We start from the raw sequence: 22,116 nt of genomic DNA, 5'->3' as shown, positions 1-22,116 counted from the left end.
GGCTCCTGTCCTGCCTTATTCCTTTTGGAGTGTGAGGAGACTGACCATGGTGGCCCAAATCAGAGCCTGATATAGGGTCTCATGGAAAGACCATGGGGCTCAGTTTTATAGAATGTTATTTTTCTTTGCTTTCTAGAATATTCCAATTTTTTCTTTGATTTCTTATAAAACAGAGTGATACTACACTATTCTGGTTGATTCTTGGAATCAATATTCTTGAAATGTAAATAGAATATTGCATTCTTGGAAGTAAAAGTGGTTTTTTGGTTGATTTCAAAATTTGTTTGCTAAATGTTGAAGTTTAACTGTTGTTTTTCTTGAAGAGTTTAAACTTGGTTTCTTTATTGACACTCTATGGATTCTTTAAATTTCTATTTTGCCATTTGCTTTTGCTGTGACTGGGCAATATTTTATGTATGATTTCTTAAAATAGGATTTCTGTATTTCTTTTTAATGATGTTTTTGGGAAACATATAATCCTTGGAGTTATGCCTTATTATTCCATTTGAACATTCAGATTCTTTTTTCTTTTCTAGAATTCATGTTTTTTATATTTTTCTGTTTGAAATTATTTTTACTATTAAATTTTCTTATTTTTCCATATATTTGCATTCTAATTCTGTTCTGTTTTGCAGAATCATTAGTTATATTTAGCTTTTTTCACTTAGTTCTAAATTTTCTAATTTTGCTGATTTCCTTCTTAAGATTTCTAAATTCTTCTCAGCCATAGGAGCAGAGTCTATCCCAGGGGCATTGCCAAAGAATTAATTCAAATATTGATTTTAGATGCCTTTCAACAAACATATATTTATAGATATTTCAAATTGCTCCCTCATTTCTAGATCCTTCCCTCTATTAATTATTTCCTATTTATTCTGTACATAGTTGGTTTTGTAAAGTTTTGCGTTTGCTTCCCCTATTAAATTGGAAGTTTTTTGAATGCAGGGAATATCTTTTGAAGTTTTTTGTATCCTTACCGCATAGTATAGTGCCAGTCAGTTATTAGGCACTTAATATATGCTTATAGGTTTGTTTATGACCTTTATATTCCAGACTAATCAATCTTATTGACATTTTTCCAAAGTCTCACTTCTGTGCCTTTACAGATACTGTCTCCTGCCCCAGAGTGCATTCTTATCCTAATTTTTTTTCTTTTTTTTAGGTTTTTTGCAAGGCAAATGGGGTTAAGTGGCTTGCCCAAGCCCACACAGCTAGGTAATTATTAAATGTCTGAGACCGGACCTGAACCCAGGTACTCCTGACTCCAGGGTCATGCTTTATCCACTACGCCACCTAGCCACCCCTTATCCTAATTTTAATTTAGAAGTTTTAGTCCTTCAGATTCAGCTCAGGTATCACCTTTCCTGATCCTGAGTTGTAGGGTTTGACTCTTTCCTTACTAGAATATAAGTTCCCTGGGGGCAGGAATTAATTCTCATTTTTGTCTTTCTATACACAATATGAATCATAATACTTTAAAAAAAACTAGATGTTAAAGATGCTTACAGAATTTGTTTAGGGAATTGGAAAATAGTACTACTAGGCTAGGGTACAGGAAATGAAATTAGTAAACCTTCATAAGACATAATGACCACACTAATCCAAGAATTCATTTCCTATTTTATCTACAGCAATTTAGGCTGAGTTCTGTCCATGAAAGATATTACATATTTGATAGTTATTATAGAAAATACTTTGGGAACTTTGATTTGATGTGATTTAAGTACAGCTAATAACCTGCCTAATGTAATAAATTATAAATAAAACGTAAAAAGTGTACATATAAATATAATAATACTAATATAATGATACCTGTATAATATAGAATGTCTATATTATGTCTATCATGTCTATATAGCTATCATGTCTAATAGAACAAAAAAAAATGCAGAACTCACCTATAAGTCTTCTGAAGGGAATCACATCAAGCCTTCTGGTGATTTGTTTTTAACCTCCCTTGTTCTTCAATATTTTTTGAGGCAATATTACTTATAATCTTCCATCCTCCTCTGCAATATTTTACAAATTCCAAGATGATATTACTTTTGACTACCACGTCTCTGTGACAGGCAAAGAGATTATGTCCTGGTTAAGGTGATTTCTCCATATAAATGGAGTTAAACATATAAATATAATAATACATTTCCTCTTTGTATACAAATGGTAAATAAAGTAGGCCTGTTAGCATTTCTGTAACATTTTTTTTCATCATCAACAAACAACCAACATATTTGTACTCTTAATATCTCAGTCCCTGATTGTTATATGAAGAAGCAAAAATGGTCATGAAAGAAAAGATGGGAAGCATCTGGGTATACAAAGAGGAAATCTATCATGGAAGTAAAACTTTGGATGCTTTAAGGGATTACATATCAAAATCTCTAAATTAGGAAGAGATGCTAAATGATAAGGGGAATACATTAGAGAAGGGAGAAGATCTGAGATCTAGAGTTAAAGAGAAAAATGTACGGACTATCCATTTCAGCTTCTACATTTTACAGGTGAGGAAACTGAATTATAGAGAGATTACATGACTTGCTCAAGGGTGGTCAACAGCAGACCTGGGCTTTCCTATAAATAACAATCATTTTTAAAAGCCTTTAATAAGTCATTGATAATGCCTGGAACACTTTAATCATTTTAATATCTTCATGGGAAAGATCTACACATATATTTAATGCAGTGTTCTCAATATTTTTTATGTCATGGACCCCTTCACAATCTGTGGAAATCTTTGGGTCACTTCTGGGAATAATGTTTTTAAATGCAAAAAATAAAATACATAGATTGTGAAGGAATCCAATTAAAATGAAATGAAAATGTATTTTTTCCTCATCAAAATTTACGTGATATCTATCCAAGTTAAGAACCCTGCCCCCCCAATCTAAAGTATCCTTAATGAGAACTCAAGAAATCCAACCAATACAATGATCAGCCATGAATCCAGAGGACCCATGAGGGAACACACTAGTTATCTCCTGAGAGAGTTGAATGAGATACATATTTTTGGATAAGGACACCATGGGGAGTTTTGTTTTTTTCCTTGACAATGAATATGTGTTATAAGTTTTCAAATTCTTTTCTTTTTTTTTTTTTTGAGTAAAGGGAGGAGTTTGGAATAGAAAACTTTAATTGAATAAAACAATTAAATAAAGAAAAAAATGAAGATTTAGATTTTTTTAAATTAAATTCCTGAAGCAGACTTCATAGTCAATTGACTGAAAACATAGATAATGTAAAATCCCACATCGTTTATTGTTTGCTGGTTTTTAACTCCAATTGTTTGTCAGTTATTAAAAAAACATTTCACTTGGTAGAACAAAACTCACTTTCCTCCAAGTCATCTTTCATACGTAGGTTAATATCATTTAAGATCTTTCAATGATACTCTATACATATCTTACCATTGAACTAAATTGTTATTTTCCTTGTTTTTAGAAAATATAATGCAAAGAACAATGCAAGGAAGTGAAAAGAACCCTGAGTTGGGAATCACAAGACCTGGATTTTATTTCCAACTTCATTAGTGATGTGCTATGCAGATTTATAATTGGATCTATCTCAAAGTGTCTCAGGAGAAAATGAGTTCTCTGTTATTGGAGATCTCTAAACAAATACTAAAAAAAATCCTTTGACAGATACGTATTAGAAGGGATTATTATTTAGGTGTAGCTTTAATGACTAGCTTTAATGTTCCCTTCCACCTGAGATTCTGTCATTTATCTAACATAATCTCTGACTGTAGAGTAGATTTTTAATATTTTTTTATCGATAGACATTGCATCCAATCCACCCTACATGCTCCTGACAGATCAATTATCCAAATAGGAGTTATAATCACCTAATTATTCCCTTCTATAGACCTAAAATCTTTAATGACTCTTATTCACAAGTTAAAATATGAACTCTGGCAGCAGCTAGGTGGCGCAGTGGATAGCGTACCAACCTTGGAGCCAGGAGGACCTGAGTTCAAATCCAGCCTCAGATATTTAATAATTACTTAGCTGTTTGACCTTGGGCCTTTCAAAAACAAAAAAAAGTATAAACTCTGTAAATTAAATAATAACTGACTTATTAATACTAACATAGTATTATAATCTTTTTGTTGCTTTTTGCAGATTATTTCATTTGAAGCTCTTGCTTCAAATGGTAGGTAGGTTTTCTACTTCAGAAATGAGAAAACTGAGGTTCAGAGTGGTTAAGTGATATGTACAAATTCTATAGCTGGTGTCTGAAGCTGGAATTTGAACCATGAAATTCCTCAATTTTTTTGTCCAGCACCCCTTCCTCTATCACCCTGATCTCTTTTTAAGCCCCTTCATGATTTGGTTCTAATTTCATTTTTTATTACCTCAAATTTTTTCTCAATTGAGTCCATCTTTTACTCACTTATCAATGTGATCTTCCAATGCATATCTGACCTTGACTTTTCCCTACTCAACAAACTTCATTGCTCCTTCCTAATCTGCTCCTTTCTTACCTTTCCAGACTTTTTACACCATATTATCTGGGTGATTAATATTTTCTTGGAGGTAGTATAGCCCACCATATTTGGTAGTACAGTGGATAGTACTCTATAGTCAGAAAGCCCTCAATTTAAATGCAGCCTCAGATACTTACTATCTTTGTGACCCTGGGAAAGTTACTTTTGACTCAGTTTCTTCATCTGTAAAAATGAGCTGTTGGGTCTTTGCCAAGAAGACCTCAAATGGGGTCACAAAGAATTGAGTGTGACTGAAATGACTGAACAACAACACAATGGAAGAAATGGGCAACTTGGCAAAACTGAAGCAAGAAGCTATAGATGGTTGATGAATCACATTAACAGACAGATAACTAGAAACTTGAACTCTTTCTTCTCTCTTATTGTACAGATAATATTTCATGCATGATCTCTCTTGAAACATGATAGTTATGATAGTTGTAGGGTAGAGTCATTGATTCAGAGTTGGAAGGATTCTTAGATGACAATAAATTCAATTTCTTCATTTTATAGATGAGAAAATAGAAGCTAAGAGAATTTTAGTGATTCACTCAAGATCATATAGCTTCTAAGTGGCAAAGTAAGGATTTGAATCCAGATTCTCTACTTCCAAAGCCAGTCCCTTTTCCCCTTTAGCATACTCCCCAATACTTGCAATCTATTTTTTCCCCAAAAAATTGAAAACAAATTTTATGAGAAATACTTTTTTGGAAAAAAATCACTTTGACACTTCTCTATGACCTTCATATTTCTTTAATTAAACCTGAACTAGATTAAACATACTACAGAATTTTTTTCAGGCTTGTAAATATTCATTGTGATTGTGATGATTCAGCATATAATCAGCAATAACATTATATTCCTTAAAGAGCTGTTTAATCATTTAAAATACTGTATACTTGATTAAAGGTGAGAAGAAATGTAAAATTTTAAATCTTGCTAAGAAGCAGAGTTAATGACTTTAGAATTTAAAAACAGAATGAAAAGATAAGGATTAAACTTTTAAAATAATCTAAAACAAAGTATAATGTGTGTTTTTTCCACCCTGGGTGATATACTGTTACATTGTTTGAAGTAAGCTGAAAAATAGTTTGACATTGGCTAGATTCCTAACCTGAAAGAATAGAAATAGAGAATAATCAAAGTTATTAACTGATAAGAGCAAGACAGTCTGGACCAGTGTTAACCATATAAAAGATGGGGAGCATAGTCCATGCTCCCCACAACACTTACCAGAGTAACAGGAAATAGATTTGCATGTAAGTAGAAAATATTTTACAAAATAAAAATATAATAAAATATAATGTTAATAATATGTGGTTTTCTAAATCAATGTGTCCCTGCAAGTATCCTTAAATATAATTTGATGACCCTATTTCTATTTGTTTTTCTTGTTTTGGATTTTTGCAAGGCAATGGGGTTGAGTGACTTGCCGAAGGTCACACAGGTAATTACTAAGTGTCTGGGGCTGGGTTTGAACTCAGGACCTCCTGATTCAAGGGCTGGTGTGAACTTTTCACTAATGGTATAGACAATCTGTTGATTTGTACAGATTTTCCCTTTCCCTTACATTTCTAGTAATTTTGCTACATTGTATTTTTTAACATATATGTTTAGCAAGATAATAGTACTTCATAGGAGATGTTACAGGGAAGATCATATTTTCATTGTCTCATAGCAAAAGGGAAGAAAGAAAGAAAAGTGAAGAAAGAGAAAAAGAAAGAAAGGAGAAAGAAATATAACAAAGAAAAAGAAAGGATAAAAGAATGAATGATAAAATAATAAATGTTCTTAGAACTGTACTAAGTCCTAGGGAAGCAAACAGCCAGTCCATGCCCTCAAGGTCTTAAATTCATATAGGGAAAACATGCATGTATGTATGTATGTATGAGGAGTTGGGTGGGTTTGGGACCTAGAGTCAGGAAGACCAGAGTACAAGTCAGAGCTGATACTTACAAGCTATGTGATCTTGGGCAAGTCAGTTAATTTCTGCTTTGTCTCACTTTCCCCATCTGTAAAATGGGAATAATAATAATAGCAACTGCCTCCCTGGATTGATGTGAGGATCAAATGGGATAATATTTGTAAAGTTCTCACCATAGTATTTGGCACATTAGTAGACTCTATGTGAATGCTAGCTATTATATATATGTATTATATATATATATATATATATATATATATGTAATGAACACATGCCTTAATACAGTTTTCCCCATATGAATATAAGTTCTTGAGGGCAAGGACTGCCTGTCTTTGCATTTCCCAGGATTTATTGCAATTTTAAGCACATTTATTATTTTATCATTCATTCTTTCTACCTTTCTTTTTTACATTTCTCTTTTCTCTCTTTTTCTTTCTTCACTTTTCTCTCTTTCTTTCTTTCTTCCCTTGTAATATGAAACAATGAAATTATGATCTTCCCTAACAATTAACACCAAGAAAACCCAGGTGCTCCATCAGCCAGCACCACACCATCCATATGTGGAACCATCTTTTACAGCAAATGGAGAAGTTTTGAGGACTGTTGATAAGTTCACTTAGCAGTGTTCTTTAACACTGACAATGAGGATGACACTAGCATTGCCAGAGTTAGCTCAATATTTGGGAGACTCCCAAAGAAAGTTTGAGAGAGAGGAGTTATTAGACTGACTCCCATCTGAAGGTCTACAGAGCCATTGTGCTGACCTCATTGCTAGATGCCTGTGAAACCTGGATAGTCTACCAGAGCCATGTCAGGAAACTGAATCGCTTCCATTTAAATTGTCTTAGGAGGATTCTGAAGATCACCTGGCAGGAGAAAATACCAGACCCTGAGGTCCTTTCTCGAGCTAACTTCCTAGCATTCTAACATTACTACAGAGAGGGCAACTATGATGGGCTGCTCAAATGAGAATGCTAGATGTACGCTTGTCAAAAAAAACTATTTTATGAAGAACTCACACAGGGCAAAGGGGTCAGAAGAAGCAATAAGAGACACCCTGAACGTCTCATTGAAGAACTTTAGAATTGATTAGATAGCATGGGAGACACTGGCACAGGATCACCCAGCATGGTGTGCCCTCATCAGTGAGGGTGCTGCACTATGAGGAAGGCAGAATTGAAGCAGCTGAAATGAAACATGACATCTTTAAGTTTAGAGTACCCACCCCAGGTGTTCACATGGTCTATTTGTGCCCAACCCTTGGTAGAGCATTCTGAGCTCATGTTGGTCTGATCAGTCACAGTTGGACACACTGTCATTTGTCTCAAACATAGTGATGTCATTTTGGTCTTCTTTGGGAATGAAGGACGAGAACCAATCAACCATATATACATACATGTATAGACATGCATGTATATGTATATTAAAAGAAGGGGAGAGTGCCTCACAGCACCTTCTACAATGTTTGTCCATCATTCTCAAAGAAGACCAGGCCATCAGGGAGTGATGTCAGACAAGCATATGAATTGGATTTGAGTGAGGGGAGGCTGTGCTAGGTCACCAGCCTCATTTTCTCCTCCAGAGCCATCTGACTCCAGTGGTCAGCTATAGATCAGGACTATTGGAGATGGCCCTGGATGCTTCTACAAAATACTCAACAAGCAGCCCTCCCAGACTTTTCCTTTTTTTTTTTTTTTTTTTAGGTTTTTGCAAGGCAAATGGGTTAAGTGGCTTGCCCAAGGCCACACAGCTAGGTAATTATTAAGTGTCTGAGATTGGATTTGAACCCAGGTACTCCTGACTCCAGGGCCAGTGCTTTATCTACTGCACCACCTAGCTGCCCCATTTTTTTTAAACTTTTTTTTTTTTTTTTTAGGTTTTTGCAAGGCAAACGGGGTTAAGTGGCTTGCCCAAGGCCACACAACTAGGTAATTATTAAGTGTCTGAGACCAGATTTGAACCCAGGTACTCCTGACTCCAGGGCTGGTGCTTTATCCACTGCGCCACCTAGCCCCCCCCTCCTTTTTTTTTAACAAAGCAATGGGATTAAGTGACTTGCCCGAGGTCACACAGGTAATTATTGTCTTAGGTAGAACTCAGGTCCTCCTGACGCCAGGGCTGGTACTGTATCCACTGTGCCACCTAGCTGCCATCTAGCTGCCCCCCCATCTCCCATTCCCCCATCCCTTCAGACTTTTCTTTTTTCTTTTTCTTTTTAGTTTTTTTTACAAAGCCGTGGGGTTAAGTGGCTTGCCCAAGGCCACACAGCTAGGTAATTAAGTGTCTGAGGCTGGATTTGAACTCAGATACTCCTGACTCCAGGGTCAGTGCTCTATCCACTGGGCCACCTAGCTGCCACCTAGCTGCCCCACCAGACTTCTTGAAGAGTTCAATAAGTAATGAATTAGTTCATTCCATTTTTGGGTCATTAATCCAACTCTCTCCCCTCCTCCCCACTTCCTCCCAACATTTTATAGATAAGGAAACTGAGTCCTAGAAAGAAGATGAGATGTTTCCAAGGTTCACCATGTAATACATAGCACAAGTGACATTTATGAAGCATTTGTGAATCTTCTTCAGTATACTCAATGGTATAAATGGCATGATGGATGATACAAGAAATATGATCTCTGATTTCAAGAAGTTTACAAACTTTTGGGAAAAGATAAGATTTAAAAAGACTTATATACACACAATATACTTCTTTGCCTGACTCCAGGATTTTTTACTGGCCAGAACTCTTTCTGTAGTTGTTACCCTCCTCATCTCCATTTCTGGCTTACTTGGCTTCCTTCAAATTCCAGCTAAATCCCCACCTCTTATAAAAACTCTTCCTGGTCCTTCTTAATGCTAATTCCTCTCTGTGGATTATTTCCAATTAATCCTATGTAAGTCTTATTTGTGCATAATTTTTTCATCTTGTCTTACTCATTAGATTATGAGCATCTTGAGAACAAGGTCTGTCTTTTGCCTTTCTTTGTATCCCCAATGATTAGTGTTTTGCCCAACACATTTTACGTGATTAACAAATACTTATTAATTAATTGACTGTCATGAAAGACAGAATAATATAATATAATATGGACTAAAAGGTGCTACACTGAATATTACTTGAGTATTCAATTACTTAAGTTGAGGAGAACAATCTTGGCTGAAATTATGTATGAAAGCTTCATGAAGGAGGTAAGAATTGAGATGTACCTTGAAAAATAACGGTTGGAGTTTTCTAGTCAACAGATGGGGGAGGATATATCAAATGGCATGAACAAAGTCAATTTAGTGAAAATGAGAAATAGCCATTTTATTGGTTACACATCATGAGGGCAGAACAACCAATAGATTTTTTTACTCTTTACATGATTGCATTAGTGTTAAATAAATACAATCAGTTCTCTCAATTAAAAAATTCTAATATTTAATATGAAATTAAATTTTCTTAAAAATAGATCTTATTTAAACATTTGCATGCAAAATGTTTTATTTCCACCTTTTGTTTTCTGTGATTTCTCTATTATCCATTTTAATGATAATATTCTTTAATCTCCAATCGAAGCTTCAAATCTTCTCGTAGAAAACACAGCTGTCCACTGATCTCTTCATCTTGCCATATGTCTAGAGGATCACAGATTTAGAATTGGAAAGAATCTTAAGGGCCATCAAGTATGACTTCTGATTTTTATGGATGAGGAAACTGAGATCCTGTGAGATTCAGTGATTTGCCCAGCATGACATAACTGGTAAAATTTTGAACTCATCTTCTTGAATCCAAATTCAGATTTATTTATTTATCATTACTTCTTCATAATTTCTTGTATGCTTCAACCTTTTCATATCCTGTATGTGCTTAATTGCCCTCTTGGTGATAACTTTTCAAATCTTTGAACATATCCATCCATCCAACCATTCATTCATCTATCCACCCATCTTTTCATTCATCCATCAATTATTAACTATTTATTAAGTGGCTCTTATGTATTGATTCTGCTAGATATTGGCAATAAAAGTACATGAATTAATTATTTTCTACCTTTGAGGAGTTTATAGCCTATGAGAAGAAATATCTACAAATATAAGGAGATATTACTATACATACTAAGTAAATAGCAAGTAGGAAGAATAGGAAAGGCCTCATGTAGGAGGTGGCATTTCAGGTCAGTTTTTAATAAAAATTCTTAGAGGCAGAAATGAAGAAGACTCTTTAGATATATCATTATTCATTCTATGCCTCTGCCCAACCTATAATTCCCATGTAGATGATTCCCAGGGTCTCTCTTTTTTTTAGGTTTTTACAAGGCAAATGGGGTTAAGTGGCTTGCCAAAGGCCACACAGCTAAGTAATTATTATGTGTCTGAGACCGGATTTGAACCCAGGTACTCCTGACTCCGAGGCCGGTGCTTTATCCACTACACTAGCTGCACCCCCCCCCCTCCCCGGGTGTCTTTATTCATTTCTAGTCTCTGATCTGAACTCTGGTTCCACAACACCAACTGCCTATTGGGCATTTCTCTTTGGGTGACCTAACAAATTCAACAGTCCAAACTGAACCGTTCCCCATATTTACACCTCCTCTTCATTTCTGTATTTCTGTTGTGAGCATCACATCTTTCCAGTTATTCAGATACAGAACCTTGGGGTGATTTTTGACTCCTTGTTTTTTTCTCATGCTACACATTTTTCCAGTAAGTTTTTGTATCTTTTTGATCCTATGTAGCTCCATGACATTTCACACATCTCCCTTCTCTCCACTCACCTGGATGCCTCATCACCTCTCACCTTAGGCTCCTAATTGTTTGCCTGGCCTCAAGTCTTTTTTTACTTTTCAACTCATCTTTCACAAGGTCACAGAAGTGATTCTCCTAAAGCTCAGATAGGGTTATTTCATTTCCCTGCTCAATAAACTCCATTGTTTCCCTATTATCTCCAGGATCAAGGATAGCCTTTCCTAATACTCTTAACTGTTAGCATAGTCTTCCTTTTCAAATGATATTATAGACAGAGAATATTATATAAATATAAATACATTTCTGTTTAAATATTATCTTCCATTCTTGTCATATATATTTCCCAAAGTCAGGACCTCTTTTTAATTTTTTTCTTAATTTTCCCAGAACCTAACACAGTGCTTTGCATGTAGTAGGGACTAAATAAATAATTGTTGAACTGAATCAAATTAATAGTCATCTTCTTTTTAGATAATCAGAGTCATACTAATGGCTGTCAAATTTCAACATAGAGCCCTGCGGGTTGTACTCATTGCCGTCCCCAGTAACTGGATCACAGTGTATCCCTAGCACTTTCAGACCCAATATTCTGCTTAGGGACAAAGAAGGAATTAACAAAATTGCTTCTAAGATACGATAATATAATTTCATCAGATCATCAGGTAGCCAGAACCTGTAAATGACTTTTACTTCCATATTCTACCTTGTTGGGATGGACATGTCTTCCAGTCATATCAGTGATTGAATCTGTGGTGTAAAATCTCTGGTTGGCTCATCTTTCTCTAACTCTCTGAATTCTGTTTTTAGGGGAGATTAAAATAAGAAAAGAAATCCAGCTTTATGATTCCCTCTGCTGTCTTTGGAGGCAGGGATACTGGCCCGGGCCCAAATCCCTTTTGTCTTGATAAAGTGCCTGGCTTTTGAAATTGTTATTGTGAAGGGGAAAGAGAGAGTTACAACATGCTTATACAAAAGACTAGCAGCCAGAGGTGCATGTTCCCAGAGGCCACCCTATTGACTTGCTAATCCCTGGAGCTGTTTATGACCAGGATATTCAGCCACATTAGACTCTGATGGACAAGATACTGGCAGCAGATGTTCATTCCACTCTAGAGTTGGAACCAGGCTACAGAGACCAGAAATAGCATATTTAATGTCAGAGGGATGCCATGGAAGTTGAATTTTTTTTTTTAAATCTTTCCTTTTGTTTTAAGTCACAAGTAGTTTGCCCTTAACCCCATCTTCTCCTTCCATCATTGATTTCTTCTTTATAACAAAAACGGCAAAAATATTTAAGCAAATGGTTGCAGCAGTTAAGTTGGATGCACAACCAAAGTCCCCATGGCTCTACCAAAGGTGGGGGGGATATGTATTTCCCTAACAGCTCCTGAAGACAGAGATAATAGATTACCACTTAGTCGTACATAAAATTTAACTTCACTTTTAGACTTTAAATTGGCCCCAGGAAGGCAGACTGCATTACTGAGATTCCCATCAAAAATTGGAGTAATAGAGGATGAATATGAGATACTTAGATGGGTAGGGAGTATGAAGATAATAATAATAATTACTATAATCATAACAATGATAACTAACAGTTGTACAGTACTTCTTATATATTAGGCATTGTGCTAAGAACTTAACAATTTTTATTCTCAAGGGATTCTCATAACAATTTTGGATGGCTGGTGTTATTATTATCCTCCTTTTACAGTTGAGGCAAGCACAAGTTGTGACTTACCCAGTGTCACAATGCCTTAGGTCTTCTTGAGTTCAGGTTTGGTGCTCTATGAAGGTCATTGGCTATTGCTGTTTCCTGGGGTTGGTGCGTTCTGTCATATTGCACTAGAAAAAATATGAAGTTCATAAAAAATTAATGCCATTTTTGGGTCAGGGTTCTGTGTCATTGATAGTAAAGTCTGACATGGAATAAAAGGAACTTTATAGACACCACGCAGAAGTAACTTTTACTGATTCTTCAGCATTTGAGTAAAATTAAATTTAATTAATAGCTGTAACATTCTCTCACCCTGCAGTAATAGTCCTTTGGTTCAAATAGTGTGGTTGCAATCTTTAACTGTTCGTGTAGCCCTGGACCTGGGGTTCCTGGTTATAATCTTATCTTTAGAATTCATTTTCACACATGTACTATCTTTTTTTTATGTTACCAGTCTGACTTCATCACTTCTCTTCTAAAGAGCCCTCAGTGGGTCCCTATTTTCTGTAGGATAAAATATATATTCTTTAGCATTGAAGAGCTTTTATGATCTGTTTCCAAGGTGTTTAGTTGGGTCTTTCCTGCCAAGCTTTCTTTTAACTGATTTGCTCTCTTTCCTCTCTGTTTTATAGACCCATATGACTCATTCCTTAAGCCAGACCTAAACTTGGTTATCACCTTTGCTCACTGCTCCTATTCTTTTTAATTCTATAGTAATAACTTGTTTGTTTGTTTTTTAGGTTTTTGCAAGGCAATGGGGTTAAGTGGCTTGCCCAAGGTCACACAGCTAGGCAATTGTTAAGTGTCTGAGGCCGGATTTGAACCCAGGTACTCCTGACTCCAGAGCCAATGCTCTATCCACTGTGCCACCTAGCTACCCCATATCTTGATCACATAACCTCATCTCCATTGTACCTCTTGAGCTGTATTTTGAATTCTTTCCTTCATGTTACATTAAACAAATATTTATTAGCCACTATGTTCAATATGAAATAGCCTCTGCCCTCAGGGAGCTTACATTTAACTGGGGGAAAACTCAGTAGATATCATGCTATGCTCTGATGCCTCCATACATTCATGTAGACTGTTCCGCATACCTCAAATGCACTCTTTTATGGTTTCTGCTTTGTGTCCTTTCAAGGGCTAACTCAGATGCCATCTTACTAAGTAAAAGTCATGCCTTCTCCAACAAATTTGCCTAGGACACTTTGTCTGGAGGTCTTTTTTGCTCTTTTGGTCATCTTTAGATTAGAATTATTCATGTGCTTGTCATATCCCTTTGAATCTTGAAGAACTTCAGAATTGAAGGGGTTTCAATGGCTGATTAACTCATTGTATACCTAAACAAGAATCTGCTCTAAAGCATACCTGGGAAAAGATTGTCAAACCTTTGTGTTAAGCCCACCATAGAAAGCCAGTCAACTATGTCCTGTGGCATCCAGATGTTGAAATGTGGTACATCAATGCAAGGCTCAGTTCTTTGCGTCAGGAGAAATTATGCTTGGCTATAACCTTGTTAGATTTTTAAGATTAAAAGAAGGTCCAGGAGTTGAGTCTATGCTAGCTTTGCATTCAGTCAGTCCAACACTGAGACCCCGAGACCTTGACTGACTTTCAGGACTCCATCCAGAGTTGGGAACTTACCCAACCACAATACTAAATTTAAATGTTCACTTGGTAGAACTCATGCTATGTGAAAAGTGTTTTGGGTTTGAAACTACTTTCACAAGGGACTCAGGTGCTTTTGGGGAAAGTGTGTCCCTCCATATGCTGGTGAATAGAAATATTTTTTTATTTTTGTGCTTGTAATATCTTCAAAATAAGTGTCCTTTTACAAAAAAACTGAGTGATTAAGTGGAAGTGGATATTTCATCAATAATTGCTAATAGCTAATACTGGATAGAATATGCTGGAATGGTAGTTCAAGTTGCTGGCATTGATGAAAGACACCTTAACCCTTCAAGGGTACCCCTAAGGACCTTGATAGATTGTGTGAGAAGAGTCATTGCACAATATTTCTATAGGTTTTTTTAGGGTTAGGGAGAGAAATTTGAATTTAGGATTTCAGGAATCTAAGTCTTTAATGATATGGAAAGGTTTCCACTGATTGCTGATTGACAACTCAGGAACAATTTATAGTTTTAGAACATTGCATCAAGGTTAAATGAGTTGCCTATGATAATCCAGTTTGTAAGTATTAGAATCAAGACTCAACCCTGAGTCCTTTTGATTATGTTATTATAGGAGACTCTCTGTCTCCTATGCCTTGCTGTCTCTTGTTCCTAAAGATAAAGGTAGGAATATATTTTATTTCAGTGAAAAGTAAACAACATGCTTAATTGTAATTAATTAAAGCAAGCACAAGCTTTTATCTTTTGGCAGATAATTTATCTGTTTCTTGCTCTAGTATTCTGAATTCCCTGTATACTTTATAGTAGGCATGGTAATGAGAGCTTAATAAGCAAATAGGGCTACCAGCATGGATTAAAAACGAATCTGCAGTTGAAAAACTTTCTTTGACACTATTAGGTCATGGTTACTTTGGGTCAAAAGAAAAATGAGATAAAGAATTGAACTTCCACAAACAAAGATGCTAATATTTCCTGCCCACATAAATAGACTCCTTGATTTTATATTAGAAAAAGTTAAAATTGAAGTCTTCTAAAAACATGAAAGTAATGCAAGGTAATTAGTTATCTCTCATAATCTGACATTGATCACTTCCCTAATCATCAGTAGACTGAATTTGTAAGGTTATATAGCTTGTGGAATGCAATTATTTCTGTTCATTTTCTCTAGATGCCATAGACCTGGATGGGGGAGAGCGTAGAGCACAGTAACTGCTTCAGCAAATTCAAGAAGAGGGATAGGAGCCTGTTTTTTTTTAAAATATCTATATAGTGCTATTCTGATCAAGGAAAGAATCTTAATTTAGAATCATTTGAGCAAAGTGGATTTTAGATTTTTTTAACCTTATTTTTCATGTAGTCATTATAATTTATTTAAATAAATAATATCACTCCATTTAAAAAACTTTCAAAAGAAAGAGTAGAAAAGAGTCTGTTATAGTAGAATTGCAGAATTAAGGTCATATCAGGCAAATATATCATTTTAAATTCAAGGAGCTCTTATCTGTCAAAAGGTATATATATATATATATATATATATGAATATATACTCATTGTCCCATTTTAAATCTGGGTTTGGGTATTCTCTAAGTATAAAATTGTATGGGTTCTTTATCTGCAGTGTCTAGGTCTAATCTAATCTAAATCTAAAAGATGATTAAATTCTAGGTTTAAAACTAATAATTAAGGGTTTAAATTCCCTCAATGTATATTTTATCTTCTGCTTCTAGATCTCAGGACAATTTTGCTGTATTATTTTTTTAATTGTATTTTTTTTATTGGAAAGCAAATATGGAACTCAGAATGGATTTGAGGTAAATTGTGCCATAAGCAGATCTTTTTTAAATAAGTGGCTAAACAAAGTTTAAAAAGGAAGTAACAATAGAAGAAAATGTTTTCTGTATAGGACCAGCAGTACAATAGTGCAACTTTATTTGTTTTTGTTTTGTTTTTTAGGTTTTTGCAAGGCAAATGGGGTTAAGTGGCTTGCCCAAGGCCATACAGCTAGGTAATTATTAAGTGTCTGAGACCAGACTTGAACCCAGGTACTCCTGACTCCAAGGCTGGCGCTTTATGCACTACGCCACCTAGCCGCCCCAATAGTGCAACTTGAAATACATATTATTGAGTGTCCATAGTCCATGCAGAGTTACAACTCCACATGTCAAGAACAACATGCTGACAGCTCCTAAAGAAAACTACTTCTTTAAAAAAAAAAACGAAAGACATAATCCAGATGTTCCCTCATTTGACCAACTCATCTAAGTTTAGATGTGCAGAAGGGCTTAGATATATCCAGAGTAAGCCACATGCAACATATTTTACTTGATCACTTTTCCAAAATAAAGTTTCAAGACAATGACAGATAAGGGGAAGAAAAACATGAAGGAATGAAGTTCTAATTACTACACATTCACATCCTTTTGACAGTAGGGGGAAAAACCTTTTACAGATAAGTTACAAAGATAAGGCAAATAATTTTGTACAAGAAATTTAACACATTCTGTACAATGTCTTCACTTTGCTATCATCATTTGTACAAACTCTTCATAGTTTACTTGAGTATCACCATCAATATCTGCTTCCATGATTATTTCATCAACCTCTCATCTGTTAACTTCTCTCCAAGGTTTGTCATCGCATGGTGAAGTTCTGCTGCCATCCTTGTCAAACACACAGAATGCTTCTCTAATTTCTTCTTCACTGTCTGGGTCTTTCATTTTTCTTGCCATCATAGTCAGTAATTCTGGAAAGTCAATTGTGCCATTACCATCAGCAACTACTTCGTTAATCATATCCTGTAATTCAGCTTCTTTAGGGTTCTGTCCAAGTGACCTTATTATAGTTCCCAATTCCTTTGTTGTTATAATACCATCTCCATCCTTGTGAAATAGTGAAAAGACTTCTTTTAGTTCTGCAGTCTGTTCTTCTGTCAGCTGATCAGCCATGCTATTAGTGTTACTAGTGCCCAAGTATCTATCAAATAACTTCTGCACTCAGTGGCTGCACTTGGACTCTGCATTATTTCCTGAAAAATGAAGTCTAGGCTCTTTTCCTGGTTGTAACTTTCAAGTAGTCTAATAATTTTAAAATTATTTCTTCTGGATCTGTTTTTTCAAAGTCAGTTGTTTTTTCAATAAGATATTTAACATTTTCTTCTAATTTTTGACTTTTTTTTGGAAGAGTTTTATTTCTTCCTGATTTCTCATGAAGTCATCAGCTTCCTTTAGTTCCATTCTTCATTTGAAGGAGTTATTTTCTTCAGAGAGCTTCTTTTAATCTCCTTTTCCAGCTGGCTAATTCTGTTTTTTAAGGCATTCTTCTCCTCATTTGCCTTTTGTTTTGCCTTTTCCATTTGGCCTTAACTGGTTTTTAACCTATTATTTTCTTCAGTATTTTTCTGTATTTCTTTCACCAAACTGCTGGTTTGGTTTTCATGATTTATCTGCATTGCTTTCATTTCTCCTCCCAATTTTTCTTCCACCTCCTTTAATTGTTTTTCAAAGTCTTTTTTTAGGTCATCAGTAGACTGAGCCCATTTTCTATTTCTCTTAGAGGCTTTGAATACAAATCTGAATCTTCCATGGGACCAAAATAATTTTCTATGTCATATTTATTTTTTCTTTTGTTTGCTCATATCATCAGTCTAAGACTAATTTACCACACTTCCCAGGCTTTGGGGTTTTTTTTTGGGATACCACACTAGGACCTTTATTCCTTCAAGTTCTTATGCTCTCTTACCTGTGCTTTGATATGTAGATGACCACAGGAGCTCCTCTCTGCTCTGGAGCTGTGAGAAGGGTTCCTGCTTGGCTATCTTAGTATGGAAGCCCAAACAGCAACCTGGATCTGAGCATGGGCAAATAGCAGAGTCCTGCCCTGGGGAGAGCAGAGAGATTTCTGCAATCTTCCCCTAACCCCTTACTGTCTGTGGGCTGCAGGCTGGCTTCCCCATTCCTGCTGCAAGTTCTCACCACAGGGCTGTTCTGAGGCCAGTGTTCCTGCCCTCTGGTGCAGCAGAGTTCTCTCACCACCCTGTCAAGCTATTCCTGATGATCCCTGGGCTGAGCTATGCTGGCTTTGGCCACAGCTTTTTTCCAACCCCTGATCCTGATGAAATACATATTTCCCATGGAACTTTTAAGATGTCTTGAACTGGGAAATTGTATCACTCAGTCTTTCTGTGGGTTCTGATCCTCTAGCTTTTGGCTAGAGTCATAATTTGTCAGCTTTTGGAGTTTTGGGGGAACAAGTTTCTAGGAAATCCTGCCTTCACACTTCCATATGGGTTCTGATCATTTTGAATTCTTTAGACAAGCAACAATAATATTTTGACAAACGTAGAAGAGGGAAAATGGTGTCTGTATTATTCCTTGTTTGATTTCAATGTCCAATTATTTTTAAGGACTGTCAGCCAAAATAGGCAACATTTTGACTTTTATCATCTATGTGTGTAAGGAATGACAATTGTTTTCAATTATCTTGTCTTCCTTCTGTCTTTTTTTTCAATTCTTGTACCTACTAGATGAAATCCTGTCATCTGTATACCACTTGAAGTATTAAGTCTAACTATTCACATAGGGAAAACAAAGTGGATAAAGAATTCTTGCTATTCATCAAAGGACATGTGGATTAATGGAGACTCCATGAAGATGGTCCATCAATAGATATATCAAAAACAGAAACTGTACCTGGGTAATGGATTGGACCCAGAATTGAATAAGAGGGATTAGGATGATTTAATTGTTTTGGGGTTTTACAGTTATTTCAATGATTCTGAGTATTTCCCTGAAACAAAACCTGTCTTTAAAAAAATACTAATATTGAGGTGATGAAAAAATACATATATATATATATATATATATATGTATATGTGCCTTTGATCCAAAAAATACTGTAATTTTTGAATTAAGACTATAAATTATCCAAACAACAACAGTGATTCATGGTAGGTACAAATAGGTTTCACTGTATTGCCAATATCAAACTGTACCCAAGAAGTGACATAAGAGATATCAATTAAATATGACTTGCCTAAGGTTAGTAGAAGGTAACTTAGATGATATTGAATCTCATGTTTTCATTTTACAGAGGAGAAAACTGAGGCACAGTTATGTGATTTGACCAGGGTCACAAAGATAGTAAGAGTCTGAGGCAGAATTTAAACTGAAGTTTTCCCGATTTCAAATCTGTTTCAATCCAAGTCCCACCTATTTCAGGAAGCATTCTTTCCTCATCCATGTTAGTAATAAAATTTTATGTAAAATTTTATTTTACATTTCTATTATGTATTTTCCATGTATTGTTTATCAAATTTATTTGTGTCTATAAATAGATATAAATATGTGAATATATTTAATATAAACATGTTTTCCTATATAATAAGCTATATATATATATATATTATTCATATATGTATCATTTCTCTTTTTGAACTTAATCTCTACGAGTATGGACACCACCTTAGTTAATCTTCAGTCTTTCATGGAAAAGTAGTTAGAGCTAAGAACAATGAATGAAAGTTCCAAAGAATCTGTTTTTAGCTCTATGTAAAGAAGAAATTCTGAACACTTAGCTCTGTCCCAAAAATGGATTGGATTGTTTCTAGAGTAGTGAGCTCCCTAACACTTGAGGTTTGCAGCAGACTTTACAAATTTACTTTTTAGACATTATGTGGATGGCATTTAGAATCAGTTACAATTTAAACTCAAACAACCATGATTCTATTCCTAGGTGTGTTTAGAATGTAGACTAGAGGTGCCAACATAATCCAGGGGCTTTTCCATTATCCTTTCCCTTCTCTTAAGGGTCAATAGCAATACTCCTTCAGAGTATTCTTTCATATGCTCTGTGTAGGACTGTAATTTTGTGCCTACGTTTTTAGTAACTGAAATAGGCTTATCTGCACCATCCACACATTCTTCTTAGTTTTCACCTTCAGGTGAAAGGGCCAAGATAATCCTTCTCCCACAATGACTGACCTTTAAACATTTGAAGATTCTTATTATGTATCATGTCACCCTTATAATTTTTTTTCCTGCAGTAGCCTATGAAGTTTGGAATCTTTTTTTCCCACGAATATCTGTTATGCTTCAATTATCAACTTTTTTGAATGAATTAAAAAATCCTTTGTGTGGGAAGTCAAGTTGATAAATCAAAAATAAAACAATTGAAGTAAGGTTGCGATTCATAATATCCATTTTTCTATTAGTTGCATTTGTTTCTTGTTGTTATGAAGTTTCCAAACAGTCTTTTCAGAATAAGAGAGCATTAGATTTGTACTAGAAGAATGACAAGAGTTTTAATAAATTGCAATGTCAATGTTTAAATTTATTGTCCAACTTCTTATTGGAATCATTTCCCAGTTGTCTTTTGGAGGTACACACAAAATGGTACAATTCAGACTAGGTCTGGCAACTCTAATAGGTTTGTGACACATTACTAGTACTCATTGTACTGACTGATCTACTACTGAGTGTATAGAAAAGGTAGATAATTTTGACAGGCTCAATGATGTCAAGATAAGTTCAAGTTTCAGGAACAAAGTCATGGCTGATATATTATTGCACTGGAAGGCATTCCTTCAGCATTTCCATGACAACCTGTCCATAAAAGAGTGATACTATCATGTTCAGAGAAGCCCCAAAGACTCAAAATAAAGGAGGAATGGGATATTCTGACTGAGAAAAGTAGGGTTTAAAATGAAAACAGGTCAACATGTCCGTTTCACTCACCCACAGAAGCAGGAAATGAGCAAAAAGAGATTCAGGTTGTCATTTAGTCAGCCAGCATATATTAAGAGACTAGGCACTGTGCTAAGTGCAGGAGATTCAAAGAAAGACCAAAAATAGTCCCTATTCTCAATGAGCTTGAAGTATAATGGAGGTTGCAATTGTACACTCACTAATACCTAGATATTATTATATTATATTATATTTATATTACATTATATTACATTATATTATATTATATTTATATTTTATTTTATTATATTATATATTACTTTATTATATATTACATATTATTAACCCTTATTGCCCCACATTCAGGGCCATCTCCAGGCATCCTGATTCATATCTGGCCACTGGACCCCAATGGCTCTGGGACTTAGCACAGCATCCCCTCACTCAAATTCAATTCACTAGCTCGTCATGGCATCACTTCCCTGAAGTCATGGTCTTTTTCAAGAATGAAGGAAAACATTATCATCATCATCATTATCATCACTATTATCATCATTGTCCATATATGATGTCAGGCGAAAATATTTCTTATTAATAAAAAACCAAGGAGTGTATTGATCTTTGAGAAATGCTTGGGTAATAAAAAGACAAAGAAACTAGATTTGTTCTTTAAACCCAACAAAGCATCCATGAATTAAAGTAACTAACATTTATGATCATCATCATTTTATCTACTTGTAAAATAGTCCTCAAAACATTCAATACAAAAGAAATCCAGAATAGTGACTTGTCCTTAAACTATTTCTATTTGAATTCCATTGAAGCATATATGAAGGATGAGATAACAATAATAATAATAATGATAAAAAGATAATATAAACATAGAATATATTTTTAGTATTAATTAAAAGAAATAATATTTTAAGGTTCACAAAGATTACCTCATTTAATTTTCAAGA

The 22,116-nt window shown here is 35.0% G+C and overlaps 1 pseudogene; it reads right to left on the bottom strand.

The window, feature by feature from the left end:
- Nucleotides 1-16,990: 16,990 nt before the first annotated feature.
- LOC141510997 (calmodulin-like) lies at nucleotides 16,991-17,422 on the bottom strand (annotated as a pseudogene).
- Between the last annotated feature and the right edge of the window lie 4,694 nt (nucleotides 17,423-22,116).

This window comes from Macrotis lagotis, chromosome 2 (genome assembly GCF_037893015.1).
Source record: "Macrotis lagotis isolate mMagLag1 chromosome 2, bilby.v1.9.chrom.fasta, whole genome shotgun sequence".
Taxonomy (NCBI): Eukaryota; Metazoa; Chordata; class Mammalia; order Peramelemorphia; family Peramelidae; genus Macrotis; species Macrotis lagotis.
The sequence above is the reverse complement of the archived record's forward strand: the minus strand, read 5'-3'. Positions and strand labels throughout refer to the sequence as shown.